The sequence below is a fragment of the Saccopteryx bilineata genome, chromosome 3 (genome assembly GCF_036850765.1).
Source record: "Saccopteryx bilineata isolate mSacBil1 chromosome 3, mSacBil1_pri_phased_curated, whole genome shotgun sequence".
NCBI lineage: Eukaryota > Metazoa > Chordata > Mammalia > Chiroptera > Emballonuridae > Saccopteryx > Saccopteryx bilineata.
Genome location: NC_089492.1, coordinates 43,035,168 through 43,054,335, shown reverse-complemented (window position 1 = coordinate 43,054,335; position 19,168 = coordinate 43,035,168). Strand labels below are relative to the sequence as shown.

Genomic DNA, 19,168 nt, shown 5'->3' with positions numbered 1-19,168 from the left:
GCATTTTAGAGTGGTATCGTTTTATTTTATTTTATTATTATTTTTTTTGTATTTTTCTGAAGCTGGAAACGGGGAGAGAGTCAGACAGACTCCCACATGCACCCAACCGGGATCCACCCGGCACGCCCACCAGGGGCGATGCTCTGCCCACCAGGGGGCGATGCTCTGCCCCTCCGGGGTGTCGCTCTGCCGCGACCAGAGCCACTCTAGCGCCTGGGGTAGAGGCCAAGGAGCCATCCCCAGCGCCCGGGCCATCTTTGCTCCAATGGAGCCTTGGCTGCGGGAGGGGAAGAGAGAGACAGAGAGGAAGGAAGGGGGGATGGAGAAGCAAATGGGCGCTTCTCCTATGTGCCCTGGCCGGGAATCGAACCCGGGTCCCCCACACGCCAGGCCGACGCTCTACTGCTGAGCCAACCGGCCAGGGCTAAAGTGGTATTGTTAATACCACTAATAAGAGGTAATTAAGAGAGTAAAATAAAAATTGAAAAAATACAGTGAAAAATGAAGATAGTATAATGATAAGTGGGTCAAAAACTACAGAGAACAAGGAGCAGGAACTGAGGAGAGATGACAAAATAGAGAAAAAAATGAAGTAAAAAAACAAGCAAATGGCACAAAGAAAAATATGAGTCCAAAATATAAAAATTTGATGATAAATGATGATTGGATGAAAGCAAAAGAAGAAAAAAGGAACAAGAAGAAGAAAAATAAAAAGATAAAGGAGAAGAAATTAGAAGGGAGAATAAAAAGAAAGACAGGGCAAAATACAAAATACAAAACAATAAAAAGAAAATGAAAAAAGAAAAGAAACAAAGAAACAGAAGTAATGTTTCTGAAATAAAACCCTCACATTAAACAAGAATGAAAAATGTAACAACTATGGATAATGTAGTTCAAAAGGAAAATAATAAAAAAAGAAAAAAGAATAAGAGAAGAAGTAAAATTTTTGAAATTAAGTGTGGTGACATTGATCAATAAGAGTAGGTAGCTTTCAGGTTAACATCTTTAGCATTTGAGCTGCTGATTGCATTATGTCTTCATCACCCAAAGTCATATCATTTTCTGTCACTGTATATTTGTCCCTCTTGACTCCCCTCTTACCCCATCTCCAGGTAACCATTTCACTTTTATCCATGTCCATGAGTCTCAGTTTTATATCCTACTTATGTGGGATACATATTTGTCCCTATTTATTTACCTCCCCCCACCCCTCTCTCCCTGGTAACCACTTACTTTTATTTCTTTTCTTCTACTCACTTTGGGTTTTGTTTATTGCTATCTTTCAAGTTTTTTAAGTATAAAGTTAGTTTATTTGAAATTTTCTTATTTCTTTAACAAATTTTTTTTAACAAAATTTTTTTTATTATTGATTTGAGAGTGAGAGAGAGACAGGAAGGGAGAGAGAAGGAAGAAAGAGATGAGAAACATCAACTTGTAGTTGCTTCACTTTAGTTTTTCATTGATTGCTTCTCATATGTGGCTTGACCAGGGGACTCAAGCCCAGCCAGTGACCCCTTGCTCAAGCCAGTGACCTTGGGCTCAGCCCGTGATCTTTGGGCTCAAGCCAGTGACCTTGGGGTCATTTCTATGATACCACACTCAAGCCAACAACCCCATGCTCAAGGTGGTAAGCCCACGCTCAAGCCAGTGACTTTGGGGTTTTGAACCTGCAACCTTGAAGTTTTAAACCAGGAAGCTCAGCATTATGAGTTGATTTTCTATCCGCTGCACCACCATCAGTGAGGTAAGAGATTTTTCTTGTTTCTTGAGATAATCCAGTAATGCTATGAATTTCCCTCTTAAGATTGCTTTTACTGTGTTCATTAGATTTGGGGTTGTTGTATTTTCCTTTTCATTTGTTTCAAGATATCTTTTGACTTTTTCCTTGATGTGATTGTTAACTCAGTCATTGTTTAGTTAACAAGTAATTAGCCCTTCATATCTTCGTGTGTTCTTCAGTGTTTTTTTTCTTGTGATTGATTTCTAGTTTCATACCATTATGATCAGAAAAGATGTCTGATATGATTTAAATCTTCTTACATTTATTGAGACTTGTTTTGTGCCCTGACCTGTGGTTTAGCCTAGAAAACGTTCTACGTGCTCTCAAAAAGAATGTATATTCTTCTGCTCTGGGATGAAATGCTATGAAGATATCTATTAAATCCATCTGACCTAGTGTGTCATTCAAGGCCATTGTTTTCTTGTTGATTTTCTGTCTGGAAGATCTATCCACTGATGTCAGTAGGATGTTAAAGTCCCCTACTATGACTGTACTTCTGTCAATGTCTCCCTTTATGTCCATCAATATTTGCTTAACATATTTGGGTGCTCCTATCCTGGGTGCATAAATGTTTGCAAAGGTTATATTCTATTATTGGATTGCTCCCTTTATCATTATGTACTGTCTTTCTTCGTCTCTTACTATATGGCCTTTGTTTTAAAGTCTATTTTGTCAGATATAAGTATTCTACCCCAGTTTTTTTTCTTTCCATTTACATGAATTTTTTTTCTATCCCTTTACTTTTAGCCTGTGTGTATTTTTTGTTCTGAGGTGTTCTTTTGTAGACAGCATTTATATGTGTCTTGCTTTCTTATCCATCCTGCTACTTTATGTCTTTTGGTTAGAGCAGTGGTCGGCAAACTCTTTAGTCAACAGAGCCAAATATCAACAGTACAACAACTGAAATTTCTTTTGAGAACCAAATTTTTTAAACTTAAACTATATAGGTAGGTTGTTATTAACTTAATTAAGGTACTCCTAAGCTGGCCACACTCAGGGCCAAAAAGCCACATCTGGCTTGCAAGCCATGGTTTGCCGACCACTGGGTTAGAGCGTTTAAGCTATTTACATTTAAAGTGATTATTAATAGATATTTATTTATTGCCTTTTTATTCTTTTAACTATATGCTTCTCTGTTTTTTTCTTCTTTGTTTGAAGAAGGCCTTTTCACATTTCAAGGCTATCTTTTCAATTTGGTGAAAAAGAAAAGTTTTACACACACACACACATGTGCACACACATATACGCATGCAAATGTGTATATATTTAATAAAAATTTGAAGCAACTCAGTTTTTATTTACTAAGCTGTTTTTTAAAAAAAATCATGATATCTACTTTCAACATTCACTCATTTACTCTTAGAAATGCCTGCAAATATTCTTGGCATCTAAACATAATTAATATGGGTAGTATAAGGGACACAATGAAATGGTGGCAGATAATCCAATTTCCTCTTTTCATCACCTCATGCAGATAAAGACCTGGGCAGTGAGTAGTGAATTTCCAGATCTGGCATCTATGCATCAAATGACTCATAGGTCAAAATCAGATTTTTCAAGCTCTGCTCTGGTTGTGAAGTCCCAGTTTCCCTGTGCTTTACACCCTGTTCTGTTTTCATGGAAAATAACATCAAAAGAAATACACATTGATTGATTACCCTGACTCTTTTTTTTCTTTCTGGTTATAAAGTTTCTCTTTCCCTCTCAGAAACCACTAGTTAACATTTGAAACGTAAGTTTCTAAAAACGAACCCTTGTGAACACTGCATAGCTATGTTTGGTTTTGTTGTTCTCTTGAAATTCTCTTCTGGTTTTTGTTACTATTAAGTACAAAAAAAAAAAAAAAAAGATGGAAGCTGGGGGAAGGAATTTTCTGATGTGTTTTCAAAACACTCACTTCTAGACAAACATCAGAAAGGCAAGATATTCTAATGTTGCAGCTTTCCAGGCACCAAAAAGCAAGTAATGTTACAATAATTTTAAGAAAGATTGCTGACAACTTAATCATTGCTTTTTTCCCCTAGAGAACTCTATTGTCCATGCACTCTTAAAGACTGTAAACTTTTCTCTGCCCTTAGAGATCATCAAATTTCAATCTTCATAAGATGTGTGTCAATATTTCCAGAGAATAAAAAGTGCCACACGTTTAAAGGTCAAGCTTACGATCACCAAGAAAGGAAAACTATACTTATTACAGGTATGATAACTGATTTGTAACTCTATGCCTGGACTAGTATGCTCACTTACTCCTTTGTTCATTCATTCATTCACTCAATATTTATAACTAACAGTGAACATGACAAACAGGTTCCTGTTCTAAGGTAGATTTTACAAGCTGCTGTGGGAGGTGATGAGAGAATGTAGACTTTGAATAAATACTTACAAGTGCTCTTCATTTTATAGAGAAAGGTGTTGTGCTGTATATAATAGAGCTAACCTACCCTGGAGCATGTGGAAGATTGATGCAAAAACAGCCACCCGCTTTTCTTTCCAGCCCTCCAAGCACTTGTCATTCCAAGAGATAGAGTGTATTTCCCCACCTTTTAATCTGGCCTGGCCTTGTGATTTGTTTTGATTTATAGAATGTAGCAGAAGAGACTTTCAAGCATAGTTCTTTTTTTTTTTTTCTTTTCTTTTTTATTAATTTTACTAGGGTGACATCAATAAATCAGGGTACATATGTTCAAAGAAAATGTGTCCAGGATATCTTGTCAATCAATTATGTTGCATACCCATCACCCAAAGTCAGATTGTCCTCCGTCACCTTCTATCTAGTTTTCTTTGTGCCCTTCCCCCTCCCCCTTTTCCTCCCCCCCCCCCAACCACCACACTCTTATCAATGCCTCTTAGTCTCGTTTTTATGTCCCACCTACGTATGGAATAATGCAGTTTCAAGTATAGTTCTTAAGGTGTCTTGCAGTGATAATTTTTGCTGTCTTGGAAGCCAACCACCATGTAAGTCTGGGTGGAGAATCTCATAGAGAACAGAACCTTGTTGGGCATCCCAGCTGAGGTGCCACACGTGAGAGTAAAACATCTTGGATCCTCCAACTTCAGCCAAATTAGACTACCTAATGCCATGTGGAGCAGAAACAAGTTGTCCCCACCCAAGGCCAATTCCATCGCAGATTCATGAACAAATAAATGATGGTTGTTTTAAGCCCCTTTATCTTGACAAAGTTTGCAATAAATAACTAAAACTGAGGATCAAGGATGTTTCCTGAAGGATGTTTTAGTTTATATAAGATTTAAAGAGTGGATAGAATTTGACTCTTCAGGAAGGGGCTGATGTTCCAAGGAGGTGGAACAGGATGTGAAGACCCCATGGCTGGAGGAGCATGCTGTGGTCCACAGCTGGAAGCCCAGTAGGGCTGACTGTAAGAAAGCTGAAGACCCCATGGCTGGAGAAGTATGCTGTGGTCCACAGCTAGAAGCCCAGTAGGGCTGACTGTAAGAAAGCTGGGGAGAGTAGGTAGTGTGAAGGCTGGGGGGTAGGCAAGTGCTGGGCCAAACATGGTTTATAAGAAAGAAATGAGTATATGTGATCCTTCCCTTCATCTTACATGGTTAGCTTGCTCAGGGGGAAATTCCATTTCCTGGACCTTGTTAGCTATAACACAAAGACACATTGATGATTAGAAGTGAGGTCTGATGAGAAAGTGAAGATTCATTTGTCCAAGAAATATTTTTTGAATACCAATCACCTCCATCATGGGAAAAAGAACTCAGAGAGCACACCTACTAAACATGAGTCAGTGACGTGCACACAAAAATGCCACATTTTAAAAATCCACATACCTGCCAGAGGGGGTTTAATGTCAGGTAAACCTCTGTTGCAACAAAGTCACTTAATTTCACTGAGCTTGATATGTAACATTTCAATAATATTCTATTATTGACAGTCTTAAAGGAAAAAAATGTACGTGACGCACCTAATGAGTTGCTCAAAAGGGATAGCAGATCAAAAGAGAAAGTATTGTGCGATGCAGTTCACAGCAAGGTAAGGTATATCTAGTTCTCAGCAGAAGTGGTATTCAATCATTAAAGACAAAAGTACCATTCAATTCCCTTCTTTATTATATTTATCAGGACATCTCTTTTTGTCAATGAATGTGGACTATCCTGAAAAAGAAATTACAGTTTGTGTTGTTTAGCAAAGTCTTCTCTGAATCTTACTCCACCTTCAATGACATGATAGGTAATCAACAACACATCTTTTGAGACTGATACAGTGATGTTCAAATGTGCAACAAGCAATATACTGTAAATAAATGGTATTTGGTGCTTATAATGTGCCAAACATGTTGTATACACAGAATCATCTAACTTCCTTAGCAATCTCTGGAAGTATTAATCTTCTCATTTTGCAGATGAGAAGAGGGAAGGTCAGAGGAGTTACTGACTTCCCTTACACTAGGTCCCACGACCAGAAAGTGCCAGACCCAAACTCAACCCCAGGAGTGCCTGACTCCAAAGCCTGAGCTCTTTGCCGCTGGCCTACCCACCTTTTTCTCATACCTGTATTTTGATGCGCTGTCATTTCTGAAGAAAGTCGTCCCAATTTAAAAGTTATGAGAGCTCTCAAGGGGTCTGCAGTGTCTCTTTAAGAACCACCCTAAGTCACTGGCTATCTTTTTAAAGAAACTAATATATCAAAGTAGACGAACACGAGGAAAGTGGATTATTTCTTGGAAGAAGTAGCACAATGAGCCAGTATAGTCAGTTTACTGGAGGCAGTGCTCAAGAAAGAGCCAAGATGAGATCTGACAGTAAAGACTATCATCTTGTCTGCTTATTTTTAAATTTAATGATCTACTTAAAGCCTGTCAAATTGACTATGAGTCAATAAGGATGATCACTAAGGGCCATTTTAGCTCCAGAATTCTATTATCTCACTAATTCTGCCAGATTGGATTGCTTTGGGAAGCTAGAAATGTCTATGAGCATAGCTCTGATTCCTCTAATCTTGGGTACAGGCTCTCAGATATCTAAGAATGGAGACTCTCTAAGACAGTCCAGGCTGAATGACTTCCTCCACAGAAGGAAGGAAAAAAAACATTTATTAAATTTTGTTTTGTGCTAGGAAATAGGCTAGAAAATTTCCCTTATGTTATCAAGCCTAAATCTGGCAACCCAGTCCATCAAGGCTAAATTTAGCCTGGAAGCAGTATAAGAAAAATTCCATCTTTATCACTGGCACCTGTTTGCTGTAGAATAGCAGTGGCTGAGGTGGGTAGATATCCATTTATCCACGCATCAAAATACTTGATTAATTTGAGATGTGATACACTGGGAGAATTACAGAAAAGAGCTGGGTAAACAACAAATAGAACATTCCAGTCTGTGGTAAGACATCCCAATCCAACTCTACATAAGGATAAAATATCGAGCCCTCGCTGGGGGTAGAGGGTGGTATGGATGGGCTTTGTTGGGACACCAGAAAAGTGTGTAAAACCGAGAGAAAGGACAACAACAGACTCTACAGGAAACGGCCAGAAAAGGTAACAAAAATAATAGGCATGATAATAACTTCAGTTTTCCTGTCAGCAACCTGACCACATAAACCTCTGGCCGCTTCTTTGATATGAGTAGAAAATAATGGCACCAACAGTTTCCTTTCTGAATACTAAGGACAAATATGTAATTACACTGTTTCAATACAGAGGTTAGTCACACATACTTTAATCCTGAAATTAATTCTGAAGTCAAAAGGCTAAAGGAAAACGGAATAAAAAGAACTGAACCTCTGGGATGCTAACCAAGTCTCTTGGACAGGAGGTGACTGTTGCCTGAAGTAGTCAACAGATGGAGCTGGGGGGCTGCTAACCCCTTTGATTTCAGCAGGGAGCAGGACATTTGAGCAGAGAATTCGGCTTCCTGCCAGCATCAGGAATCAATGCCATCAGTTGCGTGCTAATCAAATTTGTATACACATCACATACAACCCTGGTAACTTGGTTGGAGAAATATTCCAGCCCAAGTCAGGCGTAGGCAGCTGACGGCACAGTGACGTGCATGGATACTGCAGAGACTCTGACGTAGCCCAGGAAAAAGCCAGTCCTTATTCTACCTTTAGTCCTTGAGGAAGATTTGTGTCATGAAGAACCAGAGGCTAGACCTCAAGGGGAAAACACAGGAAATCTGTCCCTTTTATGTTATTTAATTTATTTACTTATATTAGTCTCACTTATAGATGATCTCATCTATCCAGAATTGGCATTTTCTCTAACAAGGAAAATGTTTTTGCTCATAAATGGAAAGAAAAATTAGTTAGAAATGTCCTCATTGTAGTGCCTGATCTAACAGGAATAAACTAAGGCCTTGGAGAACCAGCTTAAAATGAGTAGTAGGGCATAGCTCTTGGGGAGAGGGACAGACCCTCCTCCTTGGTGAGTAGTCCTGGTGGCAGCATGACAGGGGATAAGCCACAAGAAGGTTGGAACCAACTGTGCCTGTTATCCATCCTTTGCCTGGCATATGCCTGGTACTGTATATAGTAGGTGCTAACACTTTACTGTTGACTGACTGAATGAAAAAAAAAAAAGCAAATGAATGAATTAAAGCCATTGTGGCCTTGAAAGCCAGACAGGAAGACTTTTAAGTTGAACAGATCCATATTTAAATCCTGGCTCTTAAATCCTGTCAATGACAATATATGGACTCTTCAAGAGAGGCTTTGCATTTGCTTTTCTAAGGTCCTCCAGGATCGTCACCAGCTAAGCACTAATTTTTATGCCATTAATCATAGCTGAAGCTTCAGTGCTCATATTGACCTCACTAGATTTCATATCTCTTAGTATTTTTGTTGACTGGGGATTTCTCTTTATTGTGAGCCCATTTCTTCATTTTAAAATTATGTTTGATTTAAAAATAGCATATTTATAAATATCATTCGTTATGTTTAGCAGTGGAAGAGTTTTCAAACGATTTAGATGAACATTTTCCCCATTAGCTGTTCATAGCAAATTTTACAAAGACATATATTGACTCCTTTAGTTAATGTATTTATAATGCCAGATATTAGGCTCAGCATTACCTTGGAAATAAATATGCTTTGAGAGTACATATAATTACAAGATTGTAGCACTCAACTCAGATGTCACGTCTGCAGAGAAACCTTTCTTGATCAATTTCTAGCCCAAGTCACTTTCTACACCTTGCTTTAGTTTAGTTTCTGAAAGTACTCATATTTTTCATTCTTAAGATATATTTATTATATGTCTCTTCCCTACTGAAATATAAGTTGCACAAGGTCAATCATCAGATCAGAACAAAGGGATACAGAATAAGTTTACTCATCTCAGGAGTCACCAAAATATTTGTAATGTGACAGACACATGGAGTATGACTAGGTGCCCAGAGTGAATGATTGTCTTCATAGATTCTAGAAAAAATGTCTGAGGGCAAGAATTTGTTAGTTTCTTCAGCTCTGGCCAAGGTTAAGGAAAGCTGGTATGAGGCATATAGTACAGAGATTACTGTGCACACTTCTGGTGGCTTGCATAAAAAGGCCACTGGCAACATCCCTTTGACCTGATTTCACAATAGCAGGCAACCATCTGATTAAAAGTGTGATTGTCTAGGTATTCTGCAAAACAGCCATAGTCATTTTGATCTTGGATAAAGACTACACCTCCTCGTAATTAGTGAGCTTGTCTCTGGTTTATACATAAGTTCTTTTTTTATAAACTTTTTAAGCATATTAGTCCCAGTACAACATCAATTTCAATGTCTGTCAAACAAGGTTAGGGCGGGCAGCAAACCAGCCTTCAAGACCACTGTTTCCTCAAAGCTAATTCCTGGGACGGCAGCTTCACATGTCCCAGGAAGCTTTGAAAAATATCAGCCCTGGCCAGTTGGCTCAATGATAGAGTGCTGGCACAGCATGTGTATGTTCCAGGTTTGATTCCCAGTCAGGGCACACAGGAGAGGTGCCCATCTGCTTCCCTACCCTTTCCCCTCTCACTTCTCTCTCTCTCTCTTTTCCTCCTGCAGCCAAGGTTCAATTGGAAGAAGTTGGCTCTGAGCACTGAGGATGGCTCCATGGCCTCTGCCTTAGGCACTAAGAGATTGGTTGCTGAGCAATGGAACAACACCCCAGATGAACAGAGCTTGCTGAGTGGATCCCAGTCAGGGCACATGAGGGAGTCTGTGTCTCTACCTCCCCTCCTCTCACTGAAAAAAAAAAAAAAAAAAAAAAAAAAAAAAAAAAATATATATATATATATATATATATATATATATATATATATATATATATAAAATCAATACAAGGCCCCCACCCTAGCCATTCTGATTCAAAAAAGGAATGACTTGGGGAGGAGGAAGGGAGAATCTGTGTTTTCAACAAGTTCCTCTGATGCTTCTTACACAGCAGATTTGGGAAACACTGTTCTAGGTTATTTTCATTCCTTTTAACTGAAATGTGTATCTTTTTTTTTCTTCCCTGCCCCAAAATAGTGACTATGATTGCAGAGGACTTAATTAGGTTTAATATAATCACTAGTACTGTGGGCTTAGTGATGCCATGCATAATTGCATTTTGAAATAAGAGCTTTTTATTGCAAATAAATCTCTGCAGCCATTAGGCCTTCTCATCTTCTGGATTAAGGAGGAATGTCACGTTCATTTCAAATGCCCTTTCACCTACCTATCTGCACCCCTCTCTCATATCTGAGTATCTTTTTCCTATCTACTCAGGCTACAAAATTCTATGCAACTAGCTTGACAAGTGGTGGTGCAGTGGATTGAGCATCAACCTGGGATGCTGAGGTCCCAGGTTTAAAACCTCAAGGTTGCTGGCTTGAATGCTGGGTCATCAACATGATCTCAAGGTCACTGGCTTGAGCAAGGAGTTACTGGCTCAGCTTGAGCCCCTGGGTTAAGGCATGTATGAGAAGCAATCAATAAACAACTAAATGATACAACTACAAGTTGATGCTTCCCATATCTTGCCTCCCTCTCTCTCTCTCAAAAAAAAGTATGCAACTATTGGAAAACTACCTTTTTGTGTGATTTCAGTTGGCCTTGGAATATTCCATAAGAGATAGTAGGAACCCATGCCTCCTCTAGCCACTCTCTCTGTAAGAAGCATCTACTTTTTTAGGTGTGTTACCAGAACTAGCTGGGATTCATGTAGTCTGTCACCTTTTTTTATTTTATTTTTTTGCCAATTTCATGAGAGATGGGGCTGAATAGGTATAAGAGCATCTTTAATTTAAATTGCAGCAACTTGAGAAGGCAGAAGACTCCTGTTCAAAAGAACTGCCTTAAAAGTCTTGGATTGTGGGCCAGTTTATACATCCTTTGGGAGGTTAGTAACTCATTATAGAGCATGCAGTTAGTCATGTAGCAGTGTGCAGGAGGCAGGAGTCTGGTTTGCAGGGCTGCCTTTCCAAAATGTCCTTCTGACATTGGCACAGGTCTATCTGCTGTCCTTAATGTTGTTCTGAAATGGTGTGGATCTAGTGCCTCTGGGAACTTTCTGCAAGACAACTCCCTGTACTTCTTAGGGAACAAAGTACAGATTAAGATTTGTGAAATAAGCTTCTAATTAATTTATAGGCCTTAACTTTTCACAGTAAATTCTGTGAGCAGGTTTTACAAACAACTATTGTGATTTAAACTCACCTAATTGTCAGGTCCTTCCCCAATTTAAGTTTTCCCTTACATCCTGCAAAGGTAAACTGTTCACTGTATTTCAAAGTAAAGGCCAGGAAGCCATTAAGAGAGAATAGCAAGCAGATTAACTATTTCCTAACACTTACATATATCTCCTATTCATTACAATTAAGAAGATACTATTACCAAAGCCAAATTTCTCATTTTGGGGTTCCCCTATCAGATGGAGAAGCAACCAGATTTAGTACACAGGCTTTGGAGTGCTGTGATTCTAGATTCCTGTTATTTTGATGGGGAAGAAGGAAGAGGTGATTTTGATATATTACCTTCTACTATTATTCAAGTAGGAAAGGAGAAAAGAAATCAACAGGGAATGGAAGGACTAAACAAGTAATTGAAAATGGCTTTTATGCAAGAAACTGAGTTGATGTTCTCTTCAGAACGGCTATTTTGAGAATACTGTTTCTTCCAAATTAACCTACTTCCTGAACTTCACATAGCAATAGAGTTTATTTCTATCTTGAAATAAACAAAAGAGGCTTTGGCTGGTTTGCTCAGTGAATAGAGTGTTGGCCACACGTGCAGATGTCCTGGATTCAGTCCATGGACAGGGCACATGTGAGAAGTGACCATCTGCTTCTCTGCCTTTCCCTCTCCCTTTCTCTCTCTTTTCCCCTCTAGCAGCCAGTGGCTTGATTGGTTTGGGTGTTGACCTTGGGCACTGAGGATAGCTCTGCTGGTCCGAGCATCAGCCTCAGGTACTGAGGATAGCTTGGTTGATTCCAGCATCTGCTGCAGGTGAGGATTGCTGGGTGGATCCCAGTCAGAACACATGCGAAAGTCTGTCTCTCTATCTCTTCTCCTCTCACTTATAAAACAAAATAAAGAAGCAAAGTGGGAAGATTTAAAAAATAAAAGAAATTACTGGTAATCTCTTAAGCAACTACTAACTGATGTGAAGGGAAAAATTTATAATATCACAATAATAGTAGAAAACTTGAATACCTCACTTTTAGCGATAGTTCACTTAGAAAATCAAGATGATGGACTTGAATCATATGTTAGACTAAATAAACCTAAAATATATTTATAGAACATTCTCTAGGATATATGAGAGATTTCAACATAAATTTTAGCAAATTTAAGAACATTGAAATTGTCCCTAGCCAGTTGGCTCAGTGGATATAACATCGGCATGATCTATGGTGGTCCTGGGTTTGATTTCCATTCAGGGCACATGAAAGAAGTGACCATCTGCTTCTGTCTTCCTCCCTCTCCCCCATCTCTCTCTTTCCCCTTCCTGCAGCCAGTGGCTCAATTGGTTCAAGCATTGGCCCAGGTTCTAAGGATAGCTTAGTTGGTCCAAGCATCAGATTCAGGTACTGAGGATATCTCAGTTGATTTGAGCATTAACCCCAGGCAGGTGTTGCTGGGTAGATCCTAGTTGTGTGCACGTGGGGGTCTGTCTCACTATCTCCTTTCCTCTCACTTAAAAATCAGGGAGATTGGAATTATATCAAATATCTTTTTTGACCACAATCATATGAAACTAGAAACCAGTGAAAAGAGAAAAGTAAGAAAATGGATAAATACGTAAAAATTGAAAAACACACTCTGAAACAACTAATGGGTCAAAAAAAATTAAAAAGAAAATAAAAATATCTCTGAAAAACTGAAAATTAAAACACAACATACCCAAACCTATGGGATGCTGCAAGAGCAATTTTGAGAAGAAAGTTTATAATGATAAGTGTATATATTTAGTAAATAGAAAGGTCTCAATTAAGCAACCTATCTTTAAATTTCAAGAAACTAGAAATAAAAGAAACTAAGCTGCAATTAGCTGTAGGAAGAAAATAAAGGTCAAACATAAATAAATGAAATAGAAACCACAAAACAATAAAAATGATCAACCAAACTAAGAGCTAGTTTTTCAAAAAATAAACAAAATTGACAAATCAAGTACTACATGAACTAAGAAAAGAAGAGAGAAGACTCAAATAAATAAAATTTGGAAGAGGAGAAATTATAACTGATACCACATAAATTAAAAGGACCATAAGAGACTACTATGACAATCATGTACAACAAAAATAAATAACCTAGAAATGGATAAATTCTTAGACAGGCACAACCTATCAAGATGGAATGTAGAAAAAAAAATCTAAACAGGTATTAACAAGTACAGATATTAAATCAGCAATGAAATAATTTGCCAACACAGAGAAAGTTCAGATTAGATAGCTTTATGATGAATTCTACCACATATTTCAAAAAGAATTAATACCTATTCTTACATTCTTCCAAAATCAAAGAAGAGGACACATTTTCAAACTCATGTTACAAGGAAGTCATCACCCCACTATCAAAGCCAGATAATGAAACTACAAGGAGAGAAAACTAGAGACCAACATCTCTGATGAATATTGATGCAAAAATTATCTATAAAATATTAGCAAAACAAGTACAACAACATATTTAAAAGATTGTATACCATGATCGAGTGGCATTTATTCCAAGAATGCAAAAATAAATCAACATATATAGTCAATAAATATGATATACTAAATTAATAAAATAAAAGCTAAAAACATTTGACATACAACATTTTTTGACAAATCTGGTCTAGAAAGAACATACGTCAACACAATAAAGGTCATATGTGACAAACCCACAGCTAACATAATAGTAATTAATAAAAAGTTGAAAGCTTTTCCTCCAAGGTCACAAATAACAAACTATAGAAATGATCCCTGAAAGTATAGTCTTCCGAGGTCACAAATAAGACAAGGATGCCATCGCTTCTCGGCCTTTTGGCTAAGATCAAGTGTAATATCTGTTCTTATCATTTTAATAAGACAAGGATGCCCACTCTATTCTAGTCAGAACAATTAGGCAAGACAAGTAAATAAAAGGCATTCAAAAAAAAGAAAAGGAAAAAGGAACATTGTCATTATGTGAAGATGATGTGATTTTTTAAAATTGAGTTTATTGGGATGACATTGGTTAACATAATTATATAGGTTTCAGGTGCCCCACTCTATAATAAATTTCTGTACACCATATGATGTTCATCTCCTTCCCCCCAAAATATGTGATCTTACATAAAGAAAATTTGATTCACCTAAAATCGTTGGAATAAATCAATGAATTAAGTAAAATTTTAGTATTAAAAATCAATACACAGAAATTAGTTGTATTTCTATACACTAAGAAGAAAACATCTGAAAATGAGATTAAAAATCTCTCATTCACAATAGCTTCAGAAACAGAAAAATACTGGGGTATAAATTTAGCCAAGTAAGTGAATGATCAATACAATAAAAACTACAAGAACTTGATGAAAGAAATTTAAGAGGACAAAAACAAATAGAAAGATATTCTGTGTTCATGGATCAGAAGGACTAATATTTTTTAATTGGCCATACTACTCAAAGCCATCTATAGATCAATGTAATTGCTATCAAAATTACAGTATAATGGTATTTTTTTTGCAGAAATAGAAAAAACATCTTAAAATTTTTATGGAAAAAAATTACTGGCAATCCATGAGACCCGAGGTCTCTTTCCCCAGGACCTGTGCTAGTATTAGAAAGTACAATTCTTATTATTTAATCTCATTATCTTTTAAATATGAGGATGGAGCCATCACTGGGCTGCAAAGAGTCTAATTTCATTCATTTAATTGTTCAATATTATTAAACAAATATTTGTTGGTTGCCCAATTTATGCAAACCATTTTTGAAGGCAAAGACTTCTCACAAGAGTTAGTGGGATTATCTTGCAATTGCATTTATTTAGTGTCTTTTAAGATGAAGTCTAAGAACATACATGAGAGCTTACATCACCTAGGTTCATATGGACTTATCAAATCATTATATCTTGGCACCTTGCAGGTTTTACAATGGTGGTCCTATGCCTTGTGATGGGTCAGTAACAAGTATTTTCTCTCAGTGCCTCTGATAAAGTTGTGGAGACCACAATGCAATGATTTGGAAAGCACTGTACAATTTTTTCACAGAGAAGCTTGCATGCAATTGAAAGGGGGTCATACAAGCCTTAGAAAGAAAGGCTTATATATATGAGGCATTTGTGACAAAGCACATAGATGCACAGAGGACCACCTAACATGAAGTTGGCAATAGATTTCTCAAATGTTTATTGAATGGGCACCTTTTAGGCAGACCAAATTATATTCAGATATAGCACTAATTGTTTTCTATTTTCATAAAAATAGAAGAGTTTAAGCAGCTCATTAAACAGAGTGTACAGTGGAGTTGTAAGTGAAGGATTAAGGCTAGTATTTTTTTTCTTTCCCTCTTAACTTCAAAATTGTCATAAACAAATTCATAATGATCTATTATTACTTGGCGCTGAATTAAACACATTACAAATATGTATGTACATCTATTTCTGTTTAGAACTAGCCTCTAATCTCTAACATGTCTCATCATGGCAGACATATGAAACAAGTATCTGCAAATATTTTTCAAATGCAAGTGATAACATAGCAATATATTTAAGAATGACTAATTTTTTTAGAGAGAGAAACAGGAACATTGAGCTGTTTCTGTATGTGCCCTGACCAGGGAATTGAACTGGCAACCTCTGCGCTCTGGTACAATGCTCCAACCAACCAGCCAGGGTTTCATTTTTATTGCTTTTTAGAGAGACAGAGAGAGGACAGGAGAGAGAGGGGAGGGAGATGGGAAGCATTTGTTGTTCCCCTCAGTACTGCATTTTTGGGTTGCTTCCTGTGTGTGTCCTGACTGAGGAATTGAACCCACAACCTGTTGTTTCAGGATGACACTCTTAACTGACAGAGTTAACTGGCCAGGGCCTGTAAGAGTGATATTTAAAAGCATAACAACCATGTGACTAGGACACATTTAGTCCAATTACATTCTGATGGGTGCAGTTTAGGTATAATCCTAGACTATATGGACATCAAATGCAGAGATGTATGGAGATTGAATTATGAGGATAAAATGTTCTTCATGCATCCAAGTAGTCTTTCTGGAAAAAATGGAGTTTGAATGGGTGGTGCATAATTAGAACATGTTTTGGCAGAGAAAAATTTTAGGGTAGGTAATTAGGGTGTTAAAATAAGGCATTACTGGAATATAAGCCAATAACTTGGCTTTCCTTTCAGGAACAGAACTACATATATTTAGAAGGAATACTTTGATAAGTACTTGGGGTGGTAGGGACAATATTAAAGGTCTTAAAATCATGTTTATGTTCAAATAACAATACCTGGTCTTTGAACTTCCAGGTTAGCTGCAGGGCTTTTATTTTGTTGATTGTACACTGTCTCTAGTGGTCTTTTCCTCATTCCTCCTCTCCACCGCCATCTCCATTCCAGAGCTTAATTTCCTTAAATAAATATTGAACATAGCAATATATGTGAACCTATCTCAATCTGGCCAAGGTGAGGGAGCTCAGACAGTATGTGGGGGAGCAGAGGGTTCTCTATAGTAGAGACAACTATTCCCAATGAAGAGAGAGAGATAATGGGCAGCGTGACTTGCTAGAGAGAGCACAAAATACCTGGGCTCCAGTCCCAGCTCTGCATTAACTACCCATATAATTTGAGTAAATAAAAAATCTGGATGGTTTTTTTTATTCATCTTTGTAAAGCCAGAAGCCACGGTCAGGGCTACTATCACAGCAGCCGCCCAGCCCATGCAGGTTCGCATTGGATTCGGACAGTCGGTAAAGAAACAATGGAGCCAAAAACTGGTGGGCCATAGTCTTTAATCCTAGCTTGCACCCGGCGGGCAAGTAAAAACACACACTGGGTTCCAAAACCCACTCACATTCAGTGCTCACAAAGCTACTGACTTATCCGAGTTTCCTAGAATCAAAGGTTTCTAGCTCACCAGCCTTATTCTCCTCAGTTCCCCATCTCCTTCTTTATCCCAGATACAAACTCTGCACCAACTCTCTTTTCACTCAGCACTCTGCCATCTTGGCTGCTTCTCCTGGCCTCCTCCACGTGGCCTCCCTCTGCTGCACTCGGCTCTGCTCCCTCTGCTCTCTCATGCTAATCATCCCAGGAACCAAGAGAGCAAACTCTAGTTCTGCCCCCATTTTATATTGTAGCTTCACAACCTCTAATCCAATATACAAAACAGAGAAGTCTCTAATACAAAGTCACTTTTCTGAGGCATGATTGGATTGTACCCCCCACATCAAAAAAGGGTGGAAAGGCTTAATCCCAAAACCAAGCCCCAGGCTACAAGGATTCTCAACACACATTAATATCACCTGGGCGATGGCCTCACGTGGGCAGCGCCATTTTTAACAAAGTGAGCATAATACATTTTATCTGCCCAACAATCTTAATATCATTGAAGGTTATCACAGTACTATAGAGCATGGAGACACTAAGTAAATATTTATTGATTATACAAGCATATAAATGAGTAAGCAAGTGACTGCTCTGAATTTCAGTTTCTTCATCTGTGTGACAGGAATAAATATAACACCTTGCAGTAGGGTTCTTTTTCATCTTTCTATTTTAGATGGAAGGAGAGAATGCATGTATATGTAAGCGCAACAGAAACCATAAAGAGCACTCTAAACTCCCATAGTTTTATAGTCAGTCTAGCTTATAATGGTGGGTCAGGGTATATAGAGTCTGCCCATGCTCATGTTGAATGTGTATCTAATTTGATAGAGATTCTAGAGTTGTGCAACCCCTCTGCTTTGAATCAGAGTTCAGAGGACCCACACCCTATATCCCCAAGATGAGGAGTAACTGAATCTGAAACCACAACCAATACATTATTAGTTTATGGCAAAATGGGGAAAACAAGTGTGCTGTAATGTTTTTAAATAAAGCTACCTTATGCAAATTTGGGGACTATTCATTTTTTATGAAATTATGTTCTTTCTTATTTTGGTTCCAAAATATTCTGTTAAAAATGAGATTATGGAAATGGTAGACATTTATTTTGAATGTTCTTTATCTAGCAAAAAATAAGTGATAGATAAAATGGCTATTCAGCCACCATCTTAAGAACATTGCAAGCCTGAACAAGAAAAAATTACTTACTTACTCAGTAACCTGGCTTAGACCTCCCTTGCAGCCAGATGCTGATAAGGGATGGTTGAGTCAGGTGCAAACAATTTTGAGGAACTGCACCACTCAACCACCAACAAAGGAAGCTATCTTGCTTGCATCTGCAGATGCAGCAATATCAGCCACTTTTGCCCAAGGACCCTTGATTAATCCATTTAAACCCTGCCCTTTCCCTCTCTCTGACACCCTTTGCTGGTCTCAGCCCACTTGCACCCAGGTGTTTTTATAATAAATTTTCCTTTGTGAGCACACCAGCCTTGTGTTTTTGCTTTGGCCTGCGGTTTCTGCCTTTCATTCTGGTGCTGAAACCTGGGAGATATACACTGCAGGTTAGTCTGTGGATTAGTCCCCAGCCCGGGAGGGGAGAGGCTTGCCACTTGGGGAGCAGTGAGCAGCAGCAGCTCAGCTCTTCTCAGGCTCACTTATCCTGGGCTCCTGCCTCTCTTGTCAGTGGAGTTGCGGGACTGGTTCCATCCACCCTCTGGCCACGCCTCTTGAACCCACCAAGAAGGAAAAGTCCCTTTTCCTGCACAGAGATAAAACAAAAGCTGGACACCAGGATTGACTACAGCCCTCTTGTTTTGCCTCACCACATCCACACCCGGCAACAATCCTTTTTGGGTGAGTGAACCTAATGGTACTATAATTGGCAACTTCCCAGAAACCTCCTGAAATCTGTT

The 19,168-nt window shown here is 38.2% G+C and overlaps 2 pseudogenes; one reads left to right on the top strand and one right to left on the bottom strand.

The window, feature by feature from the left end:
• Positions 1-14,092: 14,092 nt before the first annotated feature.
• LOC136332574 (small nucleolar RNA U3) lies at positions 14,093-14,170 on the bottom strand (annotated as a pseudogene).
• A 28-nt stretch (positions 14,171-14,198) lies between these two features.
• LOC136332526 (U2 spliceosomal RNA) lies at positions 14,199-14,294 on the top strand (annotated as a pseudogene).
• The last annotated feature ends 4,874 nt before the right edge of the window (positions 14,295-19,168 follow it).